Raw genomic sequence first — 14,684 nt, forward strand, 5'->3', positions numbered from 1 at the left:
GGGATGGTGTTCTCCATGGCAGAAGTATAGGTTCAAGAAATCCTATTTTGCAAAGCGAGCTACCCAATGCTGCTTCAGGTCACCCAGCTTGGCAGTGTCCAGATGGGCAAGCAGATAGGGGCCAAGATCCTTGTTCAGAATATCGGGTATTCTGCAAACTTATGTCTTTGCCCAAACCAGGGCAAGGAGTTCCAGCCGGAAGGAGATGTAGCTGTGAGGGTTTCACTCCGCATCCTGTAGGGACTTACGAACATGGGCGATAACCCTTTCTTGCCCTTCTTTTATCTGTGAAAGGTCTGTCCCGAATCCATAGAGACTGCTATCAAGATCTGCATAAGCCAGGTTCGGGGCTGATGTCAGGGCTTCTTTCAGGGTCTGAAAGGCCTCCTCCTGCTTCTATTCCCAGGGTATGCTTTGATTCTTGGGTACCCCAGCTGTCCCCCTTAGCAGCTCGTTCAGAGGGCCCAGTAATTTTACATAGTCCTTGATGAACTGTTGATGGTGTGGCGCCCCTGAGGATTCAGTTGCCACAGAGGTACTGCACCTCCTCCTGAGGTGTGGTACCCCACCATCCAGGTAGGTTGGAGGCTCCTGACCACGCTCCAACACCTGCATCCCACACAACACAGTAATTCAGCAAAGCCACATTGTGGCTCCCTGCTTGGAGTGTAGCAGAGCACCTTTGGTGGCTCCCTGCTTGGAACACAAAACGTGCTGGGAGGCGGGTGGAGTTAGAATACATAAGAGTGGGACAGTTTAGGATTTCAGGTCAGTTGGTCAGTCAGTGGGAGAGAGTGAGGAGAGAAGATCCCTGGGAGAGTGATGGAGGAAGGAGGTGCTGCAGCAGACCTCAATGACCTGGGTCTGCTGGCACGGGAAAGGAAAGGAGAAAGACATTGAACAGAAACCTGATCTTCCATAAGAAGGAGAGACTAGTACGGAACGAAGGAGTAAAAGGGAACAGAGGACGTGGGTTAGGAGAGAACCCTGCCTAGAAGTTCTAAGCGCATGGCCGGGGCCCGGTCCCCGAGGTTGTATGGATACTAATGGTCCTACAGCAGACACCGGTGGAGTAGTGAGCTGTAAATGCACTACTCCCATCTAAGACTTGGGGGCACAACAGCAACTTGGATAGTGAGCCGGGACTCAGGAGTAAGGAGTCCTCGAAGCAGGCTACAGCTGTCTGCCGTACAAGTATGTTCTTGGGAACATCTGTCAGGAGGAAATCCAGTGTAACTCAGTACTAGGAGTACTTCACACCAAAAGCACTATAAGAGGAGACGTTCAGAAAGGCACATGTTGGCGGAGTGTTGGAAGGGAGAATTCCATCTGACCTGGAGGTTGACTGAGTCCCTGACCCGGAGGACATGGCACGGAGGCAGGCACCTGTGTGTACTACAGACTGTGAGTAAAGCTTTGGAACTACATGCCCTGGTGTCCTCCAATTATTCCTGCGCTAACACACCCTGTACCACTACATCGGGATACCAGCTTCTACACCGCCTGTGCCTTTCCTCTAACCCTACATCTACACTGCCCTGGGACTACAGCTCTACCTGTTGAGAGCTACAACATCTTGGCTGTACCACACCACCAGTCCCAGAGGATCTGCATGCAGCGTCGGCTTAACATCTCACTTGCCGAACACCACAGGTGGCGTCACGAACTATTCCATTAACTACATTCCACCATTCAAACTTCCCCTATTAATTGGGCGCCCAGGGCCACGGACCGGGTCACCGCTGCTGTGACACATCCCGCTGACACCGGCCCGGTACCGAGTACCCCATGTCATGATCTCAGTGCGGGTTTGACTCGCACACGTGGGGTTAATGTCTGGAACTAGTGCTGATGACTGGCATTTCTGGGGTTAAAGGTTGTGACCCCAGTGCAGGCTTACCTGCACACCTGGGGCTATGATTGTGGCCTCTCCCTGGTTCTGGGAGAGGCTTCTTATAGCCTCAGGACGCTCCCATCCCCGTCAGTTATACTTTCGCCCTTGGCATTGTGTGGTGACCCCTGAGTGCGTTTGTGCTGTGTTCTGGTTGCTTGATTCTCTGTGTATGACTCGGTCTGTTCCCTGGATATTGCTTTGGATTCTGCTTGGTACCTTCTATGTCTGTTTGGTTTTGACTTCTGCTTGGCCCTGACTATCCATCCTGTCTCATCCCTGGTACTTTACTGATATCTCCATGTATGACCTCTGTTTTGCCTGACTCTGAGTATTTCTGTATAGTGTCCTGCCATCTCTGAAAGCAAGACGCTAAGCCCCGCCCCCTTGCAGTCACATGACTGTAGGTCCTGTGACTGCTTGCTAAACTTCAGCGTCCACAGGTCCTGTGTGTTAGGAGTCAGATTTCTGCGGTTACTATGCAGGAATCCAGACCCTCACATTCTGCAGTCTCCTGCTCATTTTCTACTGCAGAGGACATTGCAGAAGAGATTGCCTTGCAGCAAATCTCTCCTGAGGCCAAGTCCTTCATTCCATCCTCTGAGCATGCTCATGGGACGATCTCCCATTGGAGTTCGGGAATCATGTGCTCAGGTCCTGCTCCAGATCTCATTGGTCCATCTCGGAGATCTGGAGGCTTCCGGAAGGTCCCGTCTGCTATAAAAAGCACACATGGCTGTTCCGCCATGCGCTAATATAGTCATACTTGCTGCTGTGTGAATGTTGCATGATCTGGTGAATGACTCATTTGAAACCCCTACCCTTGGATATTACGTGTGTGTGAGGGATTGAGTTAGTACCAGTACCAGTACCAGCGCGCTATTGCTCCATAGGCACAGCTGCTAGCGTCCGGCATTGCGCTTGCGCCATAGCGGTGTCGTTGAGCAGCAGTATCCACGCCGCGCTGCAGTAGCAGCCCACTTGAGTGTTTGCGGCTGCGACGCTTTACTCTGTCACTAGCGGTAGGTCTAGAAGGACTTAGTACCGCCATCTTGGGCTACTCCTGTGACCGTTTACCGTTTTTTGTGTATTCTACCTGAAGCCTGTGACACAAACAGGTTCAGTGTTTTGTATCTTTTGTTGCGGCTCCTCTGTGTGTGAACAGAGCCCGTCCTGCACACTTCGGGTGAAGTTTAACCCGAGTGCATAATTGCCATATTGTCTCTGCCACCATCTAGCAGCGGTTATATCACCTACTGCACGGTGGACCCCGAGCGGCGAACGCACTTTATTATTTTTATTTAGTGCGTTCCGCCGTTCCTAACACTGTGTATCTGTACTTTCCGGCTGTACCTGACCCCGGGCCCCTCTACAGTGCAGGTGAGTCCCTGCTCAGTGGAGGCTGCACGCCGGCGCTGACAGGATCCTGACATTATAACTGACCGTTAAGTTTTTTTTTTTTTTTTTTTTTTCTTTCTTTGCTGAGAAATATGGATCCCATACAATCTCTTGCTGAGCAAATTAAAAATCTGAGTCAGATGTTTCAGGGTTTATCTCTGGAGCCGCAAGCTCTGGCTCGTTCTCAGCAGCAGGTTTCTGAGACAGTGCGGGGGGCTTTAGCTGCTGGGTCTCTGGGGGCTGGGGCGAGTGATGTTGTTTTTGTGTCCCCAGAACCACCTGTTAAACTGCCTGATTTCTTTTCTGGGAACAAAAAGGAGTTCAGGGTCTTCATGGAGGGGTGCAAACTCTTCTTTAGTTTGAGGCCACGTTCCTCTGGGAACGAAAGTCAGAAGGTTGGGGTCATTATGTCTCTGTTAAGAGGGTCCCCACAAGCTTGGGCTTTCTCCCTTCCTCCCACTGCCCCTCAGAGAGTGTCTGTGAATGCGTTTTTTGAGGCCCTCGGGCACATATATGATGAGCCGGACGGAGTGCGATTGGCAGAGGACATGGTGATGAGTGTCTGTCAGGGGAAACACTCGGCTGAGTGGTTTTGTACAGAATTCCGCCGCTGGGCCGCAAAGGTCTCTTGGGACGACGCCACACTGCGAGGACTCTTTCGCAGAGGCTTGTCCGAGCGGTTACAGGATGCCTTGGCATTACATTCCCCACCTAACTCACTCGAGGACGCCATGACCCAGGCCGTCCGGATGGACCGCAGGCTGCGGGCCAGGGGGGAGATGCAGGCGGAGACTCCATTGTTCCCTAGTAGAAAAGAGACTTTCTGTGCCCATGGACATAGGGGCTCTCTCCCTGAAGGAAAAGGAGAGACAATGCCGGAGAGAAAAGCAGTTATGCTTCTACTGTGGTAAAATGGGACATTGAAAAAGGGAGTGTCCTGATTGTCCCTCCTCAACCCGGTCGACGGGAAACGACTAGGTCTGGGTAGTCAGCGGGGAGACTACTCAGACCCTCAGGTACCCTTTTCCTCGTTTTCTAAGGTGTTGCTTCATGTGGAACTGTTAGTGGACGATTGTTGTTTTCCCTCTACAGCTTTCGTGGACTGCGGATCATCCATCAATCTCATTGACTCCCAATTGGTCACACGCTGTAAGATAGGGACAGTTAGACTTAAGGTTCCGATCAAAGTGGTGGCCATTGACTCCTCCCCCCTCACTAAAGAGGGAATTCTCTTTATGTCTGACTTGTTTTCACTCAAAGTGGGTGCTACCCAAGTGGAAAAATTAAGTTGTTTGGTTCTGGACAATCTACCAGCAGGATTGGTGTTGGGCATGCCCTGGTTACAACACCATAACCCAGTCATTAACTGGAAAACGGGGGAGATTGTTCCGTGGGGGTTTAATGATTCGATGTTATGTGATAAGTCTGCACTATTGGTTGAACCTGTTTAAATCTGTATCTGTGTCATCTTTCGAGCTGGAAGGTATTCTGGAGTACCTGAAAGAATTCGAAGATGTGTTCTCTGAAAGCGAGGCCGAGACGTTGCCGCCACATAGACCATTTGACTGCGCTATCGAGTTAGTCCCGGGGGCTAAATTGCCTAAAGCCCGTCTGTTTAATTTATCTGGCCCTGAGTGCTTGGTCATGAAAGATTACATTGCTGAGAGTCTTCGCAAAGGACACATACGTCCCTCAGTCTCACCTGTGGCGGCAGGGTATTTTTTTGTAAAGAAAAAAGATGGTGGTTTACGTCCCTGCCTCGATTTTCGTGAGCTCAACAAGATTACTGTACGAAATACGTACCCCCTTCCGTTGATTCCCGACTTATGTAACCAACTTTCAGGGGCAAAATGGTTCTCCAAACTGGATCTTCGAGGGGCATATAATTTGATAAGGGTCCGGGAGGGGGATGAATGGAAAACCGCGTTCCTTACGACCGAGGGACTGTTTGAAATTTAGTCATGCCGTTTGGTCTTACCAATGCCCCAGCCATATTTCAGAATTTCATCAACGTGGTATTCTCGGATCTCATTGGTCGTTTTGTTGTTATTTACTTAGACGATATTCTGATATACTCTCCCGACAGTCAATCTCATCTGAATCATGTACGAACCGTTCTCCAAAGACTGAGGGAAAATCATCTGTATGCCAAATTGGAGAAATGTGTGTTTTTGTTCAAGAATTGTCTTTTTTGGGATTAATTGTGTCCTGTGAGGGTTTTCGCATGGACCCCAAGAAGGTGCAGGCCATGGCGGATTGGGTGCAACCCCGAGACCTTAAGGGTCTTCAGCGCTTCTTTGGGTTCACCAATTATCACCGCAAATTTATTCGGGGGTTTTCACAGGTGGTCAAACCACTCACAGATCTTACTTGTAAAGGTGCGGATGTGAGAAACTGGTCCTCGCTCGCAAGAGGCCTTTGCGACCCTGAAAAGAAGCTTTATGTCTGCTCCCGTGTTGGTACAGCCAGATCCGTCCAAACCATTCGTCGTGGAAGTGGACGCCTCTGAGGTGGGGGTGGGGGCGGTGTTGTCCCAAGGGCCTGCCACTCTAACCAACCTCAGGCCATGTGCTTTCTTTTCCAAGAAGTTCTCTGCTGCGGAAAGAAATTACGACGTAGGCAATAGAGAGCTTCTTGCGGTCAAATTGGCTTTTGAAGAATGGAGGCACTTTTTGGAGGGGGCCAGTCACCCGGTTACGGTGATCACGGATCATAAAAATTTGTCATACATTGAGTCTGCTAAAAGACTAACGCCCAGACAGGCCCGTTGGTCACTTTTTTTTTTTTTTTTCCTGTTTTCAGTTTACGATTACATGTCGTCCAGGGTCTAAGAATGTCAAGGCTGACGTCTTATCACGCAGTTTTCAGCCGGTGTCGCCCCCTGAGCCACCATCCTTCATTCTTCACCCTGGGGTTGTGATAGCAGAGGTCTTGTCTGAATTGGAATGGGAGATTCAGGGGGCCCAGTCGCGGGCCCCGGCGGCCAAGCCGGAGGGGAAGTTGTTTGTCCCAGAGCAACTTCGCCTGAAACTCTTACAGGAGTTCCATGATTCCAAGCTGAGTGCTCACCCTGGTATTTCAGCCACGCGTCTGGCGGTGGCTAGGATCTTTTGGTGGCCTACCCTTGGTTCGGACATAAAAAAATTCATTGCTGGTTGTGGGGTCTGCGCTCGTTCTAAAAGCTCTCATAGCCGGCCGGCAGGGGAGCTGATGCCCTTGGCAGTGCCCGAAAGACCATGGACTCACTTATCCATGGATTTTGTTACCAATCTCCCTCCATCTAATGGTAATACAGTGGTATGGGTAGTGGTGGACAGGTTTTCTAAGCAGGCTGATTTTGTAGCCCTGTCTGCACTACCGTCAGCTGAGACGTTGTCCAGGTTGTTTGTGCAGCATGTGATCCGGTTGCATGGGGTACCCCTGAATGTGGTGTCTGATCGTGGTGTGCTGTTTGTGGCTAAGTTTTGGCGTGCTTTCTGCAAAAAATTAGGGATGTCTCTGTCCTTTTCGTCTGCATACCATCCTGAGAGCAATGGTCAGACGGAGCGCACTAACCAGTCCCTGGAACAGATCCTCAGGTGTCTAACCTCTGCTAGACAGAATGACTGGTGCGATGCACTGCCGTTGGCTGAATTTGCCTTCAATAGTCGGGTGAGTCAATCCACGGGTATGACTCATTTTTTGATCAATTATGGGTTCAGTCCTCATTTTGGTGAGTTTTCTCGTCTGGACTCCGGGTGTCCCGGGGCTGAGGGCTCTGTTCAGTGATTACAGAATACGTGGGCAGAAGTTCAGCGGAGTGTATCTAGGTCTCAGGGCAGGTATAAGTTTTTCGCGGACAGGAAACGTACACCAGGGCCCACGTTTCAGGTTGGAGACAAGGTTTGGCTCTCCAAGCGAAACATTAAGTTGAAGGTTCCTTCAGCCAAGTTGGGGCCCAAATTCATTGGCCCATACAAGATTGTGGAAAAACATCAATCCAGTAGCGTATAGGCTGTGCCTTCCACCCTCTTTCAAGATCCCTAAAGTCTTCCACAAATCTCTACTGAAACCTTTTGAAGCAGTCCGGGGAGACTCCGAGTCCGCTGCTCCTCCTGTTTTGGTCGAGGGGCAGGTGGAGTACGAGGTTGGTCATATCGTAGATTCCAGGTTGGTACGGCGGTCGGTACAGTACCTGGTTCATTGGAAGGGGTATGGACTGGAAGACAGGTCCTGGGTACCGGCCCGGTTGATGCATGCTGATCGCCTGGTGCGGGCTTTCCATGCTAAGAACCCGGGCAAGCCTGGGGGTCCAGAGGCCCCCCGTTGAGAGGGGGGTACTGTCATGATCTCAGTGCGGGTTTGACTCGCACACGTGGGGTTAATGTCTGGAACCAGTGCTGATGACTGGCATTTCTGGGGTTAAAGGTTGTGATCCCAGTGCAGGCTTACCTGCACACCTGGGGCTATGATTGTGGCCTCTCCCTGGTTCTGGGAGAGGCTTCTAATAGCCTCAGGACGCTCCCATCCCCGTCAGTTATACTTTCGCCCTTGGCATTGTGTGGTGACCCCTGAGTGCGTTTGTGCTGTGTTCTGGTTGCTTGATTCTCTGTGTACGACTTGGTCTGTTCTCTGGATATTGCTTTGGATTCTGCTTGGTACCTTCTATGTCTGTTTGGTTTTGACTTCTGCTTGGCCCTGACTATCCATCCTGTCTCATCCCTGGTACTTTACTGATATCTCCATGTATGACCTCTGTTTTGCCTGACTCTGAGTATTTCTGTATAGTGTCCTGCCATCTCTGAAAGCAAGATGCTAAGCCCCGCCCCCTTGCAGTCACAAGACCATAGGTCCTGTGACTGCTTGCTAAACTTCAGCGTCCACAGGTCCTGTGTATCTGTACTTTCCGGCTGTACCTGACCCCGGGCCCCCCTACAGTGCGGGTGAATTATTATGCGATAGCGACATGTCCCACCCCCAAGGGGTTCGTATACTGGCTTGGTATGGAGGAGCTGGAAGAAGACGCCGCCCCAAGAAGGAGGAGCAGAAGCCAGTGGCGGGAAAAGAGCTGAGACAGGAAGAACGCCAGAACGCCATCTTGGAAGGAGACGGGAGGAGGCCTGTGGAGCGTGAGGAGGTTATGCTGGATCTCCCCGGCGCCATGGTTGAAGGTTCCAACCCAGTGTCTGAGATGAACCGCCAGCAGCTGGAGGACGAAATAGCCCAGCTGACGCACCGCCTGCAACTGAGGCAAGAAGCGCTATGGACTTTAAAGCTGCAGCACGCCCAGGAAGGGCCTACACCTGCGGTACCCGCACCACCGGTACCCGCCGCTGCTGCACCGGAATCTTTCCAGGCAGACCTTGTGGAGCCTGCAACCGCTGCCATACCACCAGCAGCGTATAGTGTTCCCTCTCTGCCGCTACCACCGGAGGAGTTGTACAAGGCCCTGGGAGCCGAAGCGGAGGAAGAAGAGCTTCCGTCCGGACCTGACGTGGCCGCGCAGGTCCCTTCAGAGACCCCTGCGGACCCAGAGCCGCCATTAGCTCCACCGCTGTCCCCGGTATCCCACCGAACGGCGACCACTGCCACTATGCTAGCACCGGAGCAGAGACCGCGCCGCCGGGAGGTGCCAGGTATATACCCCGGCCCTCCTAATGGGTTACCCCCTGAATTCACATTGTCAGCGGCTGGTTTGCGGGAACTCGAAATGGGGCAGTTGGAAGAATCAGCTGGGGACACTAGGCTGTCGGAGATGGGGAGGTGGAAGAGGTCCCTACTGAGAAGGGTACGGCTGGAGCAGGCGCGCACGATCCGGCATCTTCAGGGCTGGGAGGAGTCTAGGTCGCTTTGGGATAGTGACATCGGGATCCCTTGGCTGCAAAGCCCCCTTGTAGCCGCCTACCAACGTCAACAGGCCGCAGCCTCCCTGGTGTTAGGCCCAGCACCAGGGCAGCGGAACCACCCACCAATGGAGAACAGCTGATGGGCATTGATATGCATCATGGGTTCCCTTTACCACAGCTGTTACCACCATGCCCTAGGGCAAGCAACCAGCGACAGGATGAAGACACCCAAAGTATCTCCCCTGGAAGCAGTTCCAGTAACCAGTTTCCAGAAATCCCAGGAGGAGACCACCACTAGCAATCTCCAGCAAAAATAAATAACTCTCGTTACCCAGGAGGCTATTTGCACCGTTGCGCCTTTTGGTTCCTATTTTTGATCATCATGGTTTAGTTTTGTTTTTCCAGTTGTTGCCCAGTTGTAATGGCAGCTTTCACACAGAGATCATGAACGCTGAATGGTCCAGAACTGCTATTGTACATAGTTTGCACCTATTTAGGTGCCCTCTCTTGGTTTTACATAGACACTTTGCGAAGATAACGTCTAACTCATTTGGAGCATGACTCCAATCAAAGGACACTGCAAGAGATCCCGGCTGGGAGCGGTGTCCAGCACTTACAAGAATTATTGAAAGTTTTAATGTGAAGTATTTGATAATGTGTTTTATGATGGCTTTCATATAAGATGTAGGAATGTTTTAATAAAGAGATGAGAGATTTGAATAAAGAATGAAGATTTGGAAAATGTAGGTGATGAACTAGGTATCAGCGGTCATCACTTTAAGCTAATGACAGGTAGAAAATGTGAAAAAGGAAAGATGATGAAGAAATAGGTTGATGATGAAACTTGTACTTTTGAATTAAGACTTTAGATAGTTTAACTAAGAATTGTTGCAACGTTCAAGGCTGAGCGCCTCTCATATTGAGATTAGTATAAGAAATGTTTATTCAGCAATATAAAAATTTGTATGTTCCTGTATTGTTAACTCTGTTTGACTTGCAGCCCGCGGACGTGCTGTGTTTAACGGGGGGGAGTGTGGCACCCCTGAGGATTCAGTTGCCACAGAGGTACTGCACCTCCTCCTGAGGTGTGGTACCCCACCATCCAGGTAGGTTGGAGGCTCCTGACCACGCTCCAACACTCGCATCCCACACAACAGAGTAGTTCAGCAAAGCCACATTGCGGCTCCCTGCTTGGAGTGTAGCAGAGCACCTTTGGTGGCTCCCTGCTTGGAACACGAAACGTGCTGGGAGGCGGGTGGAGTTAGAATACATAAAAGAGTGGGAAGGTTTAGGATTTCAGGTCAGTTGGTCAGTCAGTGGGAGAGAGTGAGGAGAGAAGATCCCTGGGAGAGGGATGGATGGAGGAAGGAGGTGCTGCAGCAGACCTCAGTGACCTGGGTCTGCTGGCACGGGAAAGGAAAGAAGGAGAAAGATAATGAACAGAAACCTGATCTTCCATAAGAAGGAGAGACTAGTACGGAACGAAGGAATAAAAGGGAACAGAGGACGTGGGTTAGGAGAGAACCCTGCCTAGAAGTTCTAAGCGCAAGGCCGGGGCACGGTCCCCGAGGTTGTATGGATACTAATGGTCCTACAGCAGACACTGGTGGAGTAGTTAGCTGTAAATGCACTACTCCCATCTAAGACTTGGGGGCACAACAGCAACTTGGATAGTGAGCCGGGACTCAGGAGTAAGGAGTCCTCGAAGCAGGCTACAGCTGTCTGCCGTACAAGTATGGTTCTTGGGAACATCTGTCAGGAGGAACTCCAATGTAACTCAGTACTAGGAGTACTTCACACCAAAGGCGCTATAGGAGGAGACGTTCAGAAAGGCACATGTTGGCGGAGTGTTGGAAGGGAGCATTCCATCTGACCTGGAGGTTGACTGAGTCCCTGACCCGGAGGACATGGCACGGAGGCAGGCACCTGTGTGTACTACAGACTGTGAGTAAAGCTTTGGAACTACATGCCCTGGTGTCCTCCAATTATTCCTGCGCTAACACACCCTGTACCACTACATTGGGGTACCAGCTTCTACACCGCCTGTGCCTCTCCTCTAACCCTACATCTACACTGTCCTGGGACTACAGCTCCACCTGTGGGGAACTACACCATCTTGGCTCCACCACACCACCAGTACCAGAGGATCTGCATGCAGTGTCGGCTTAACATCTCACTTGCCGAACACCACAGGTGGCGTCACGAACTATTCCATTAACTACATTCCACCATTCAAACTTCCCCTATTAATTGGGCGCCCAGGGCCACGGACCGGATCACCGCTGCTGTGACACATCCCGCTGACACCGGTCCGGTACCGATTACCCCACTGCCCTGGGAGGGCGACCCAATGGTACTTGGCAAATCCAAGCAAAGCTTTCAACTACTGCAGAGTTAGGAGTCCTGGCCATTGCTGTATCGCAGCTACCTAAATTGTTTTTGAAAGGCAGGTCTCCATCCTGGGACACCTTATGGCCCAGGTACTCTATCTCCTTGAAAAGCAGCCCATTCTACAATTTCTACAAACTACTCTCTTCAAACTTCCTACTTGGCTTCCAATAATCAGGCCATTTTGCTCAAACAGCGACCTAGTTCACAGTTCTGCACTAAGGAGAAATTCTGATAGCTGCTTGGTCCCGATGTAGTGGAGCAGAATTTGCTGTGTTGAGCTCTTACTTCAGGTTAACGGATCCGTCTTCTTCAGAGTCCGGACAAGTCTTGTTCACACTTTCAGTGCTGAGGGATTACTGGTACCACAGCTTTGTTTTCAATCTTAGGTTATAAGTTCTCGGGGAGAACTACATTGGCTGTGCGACGTGACTCTTTCCTTCTTACACAGTCCTGGTGATCAATCCTGCTGTAACCGGGCCCTACCTTTTCCTTTGAAGCCGATAGTCAATTTACCGGTCTCTCTGTGTTAGGACACATAATATGCTGTCTCTCACAGGCACGAGGCTCTCTTCAATTCCTGAATAGACACTTCCTGTGTCTTGTTCAAACCAACATACAGCAAGCTGCAGGGGAGAGAGGACTAGTCCAGACATGGCCAGCTCCAGGTTTTTGTGGGCCTTAGGTGAAAGTATCAGTGGGCCCCTTTAACACATACAACGATTCATTATGCACAGATGCGGCAGAGAAATATAGGTATAGTACACTTACGTCTTACATTACATGAGTTATATCTATAGTAAATTCTACAATAGCTCTACAATTCCTCACAGGACAGTATATGGGCACCACACAGTACAGTATTATGGGCACCACAGAGCGCTCCATCCAGTATAAAGAGCCTTAGATATTTCTCCATACAGAATAATGGACTCGATATAAGTATAATGAATCCCATACATTGCCCCATACAAAATAGTGAGCCATATATAATTGGCCCTATATAATGCTCCATATATAATGGGCCTCATATAATGTTCCAGTATATTATAGCCCCATATGATGCTCCATTTATAATGGACCCCATTTAATACTCCATCTAGTATATGATGCTCCATATTTAATGATCCATTTATAATAGGCCCCATTTAATACTCCTTCCAGTATATGATGGGCCCCATAAATTGCGCCATATATAATGGGCCCCGTATGATGCTCCAAACATTTAAAAAAAAAAAAAAAAAAGACCTACTCCCCTCGCTGGCCACACTGCTCTGCTTCAGACTCCTTAACGTCGCCGTCTTCCGGCTCTCTGCATTATGACTGTTCAGGCAGAGGGCGCACACTAGTGATGTCATCACACCCTCTGACTTGAAACGTCAGAGTCAGAAGATACCGGAACGGAGAAACGGGGAGAGTTAAGTATTGCATGTACCAGGGCCCTGAGCAGGCGGGGGGCCCAATCGCGAGTGCTGGCATCAGGCCCCCATGGCACGCCGGTGTCCCTGATGGCAAGTGGACCCCCGCCTCCTTGTTCAGGGCCCCCGGCACTTGCCTGGGTTGACCCTGAGTCCAAGTGCACACATCAGAGGGGAGCTTTGTCGCTCAACGTCAGTGTAATTCAGTTCTTGTCGGGGCCTGACCCCCTACATATACACTACATGATATTTTTTTGAATAGGCGTGTGCATCACATATCATAGCGGGTTTCATCAGTGCCTATATTAGAATGTGGATTTTACAGACTGAAGGTCCATCCTTCCTGTGTATTTGCAATGAAATCCGTGGCAAATAATTTAAAATGTTGATTTTCCTGCCTGTGCATATGCGTCTTTTTCAGGCAGACCTGTCAGAAAAAGAACCTTATTAAATTAAAATAATGCACCGCAGTGTCAGAATGACAATGTGCACGCTCCATCTTATGTCATTTCTTTTCCCCTGCGGTTTGACACCTGGACAATGGAATAGGTGTCAAACCGCTGCGGAATCCGTAGAAAGAATTGACAAACCGCAGCTTTTCCGTAGTGAAAAAAACGCAGCATGTGCACTGCGGATTTGAAAACCCATAGGATAACATTATACTGTACACTGTCTGCGGTTCTGCAGCAGAATCAGCAGCGTCTGCACACACCCTTACAGAGGTTTACCCTGTACGGCGTAACTGCTCTTATAATTTGAAGACCGGTCTTTTACAGACTCTATAATGATTTGCTTGTTTTTATTTATTTTAATGACACGGAATAGGTGAGTTTTTTGCTTTTTATTATTTTTTTAACCCCTTCCTTCCTCTATATTGATGAGGCTTCAGGGTCAGGAAAGACTTCACAGTGTGAAAAAAAAATAAATACCACTCCCCCCCAAAAAAACAAAAACAAAACAAAAACAACCAAACAAAAAAATCCCGTATTTCGGGGTCACTAGTTTTGGCTTGGAGGAAATGTAATTTGTAGGCATAGCTAAGTGTGATAAAGGTCTTTTTCGGGGGCACCTCAGGTTTTATAATTGGGATGTAGGTATCTGTTAAACTGTAAAGCGCTGCGTTATATGTTGGCGCTATAGAAATAAAGATTATTATCTGCAGTGTAAATGCCTTTTGCAGCCCTCAGGGGGCGTTCTGCACGTGCTCTATACACTATGGTATGGGGGGGGGGTCTTCATTCATATCGGCTGTAAGAAACGGTCTCTTCTATAGGAAGCCGTAAAGTGAATGCTGCAAACGTCATCATCCCCCTCCTCCCCGCCTTCCCAGACACCACCGCCGCTGTCCCCGCTTCGCCTGTGAGTGCTGACGTCTCCGCTCAGCCAGTCAGCTGTGACAGCTGCGCCGCCCCGCCCACACCACGTGCCATCTGTTTACATTCTCCAGCTGGCCACGCTGTTCTGACTCTCTCTTTTCCTATTGGCTGACTCTTACCGGCGAGCCCTGCCGGTGGGCGTGGCTATGTAAACCTGTATAAAAAAAAAAATGTAGCGGGAAATTTGAAGACGAGTCTGACTGGAGAAAAGAGCGGGTGATTAACCCCCTCGTCTCTGGCCGGCGGGATCTTCCCGATAACAAAGAAGGGGGCGATTATAATAGCGCGCAGACGCCGCCGCCGCCGGCCCGCTCCGTGTATTAGAACGATGCGGAATAAAGATTTATAATTCAAGTTCAATGAAAAATAAAGGAAGTTCTGTGACCTT

The sequence above is a fragment of the Dendrobates tinctorius genome, unplaced genomic scaffold, assembly GCF_039654945.1.
Source record: "Dendrobates tinctorius isolate UK_male_01 unplaced genomic scaffold, ASM3965494v1 ptg000165l, whole genome shotgun sequence".
NCBI classification, from domain to species: domain Eukaryota; kingdom Metazoa; phylum Chordata; class Amphibia; order Anura; family Dendrobatidae; genus Dendrobates; species Dendrobates tinctorius.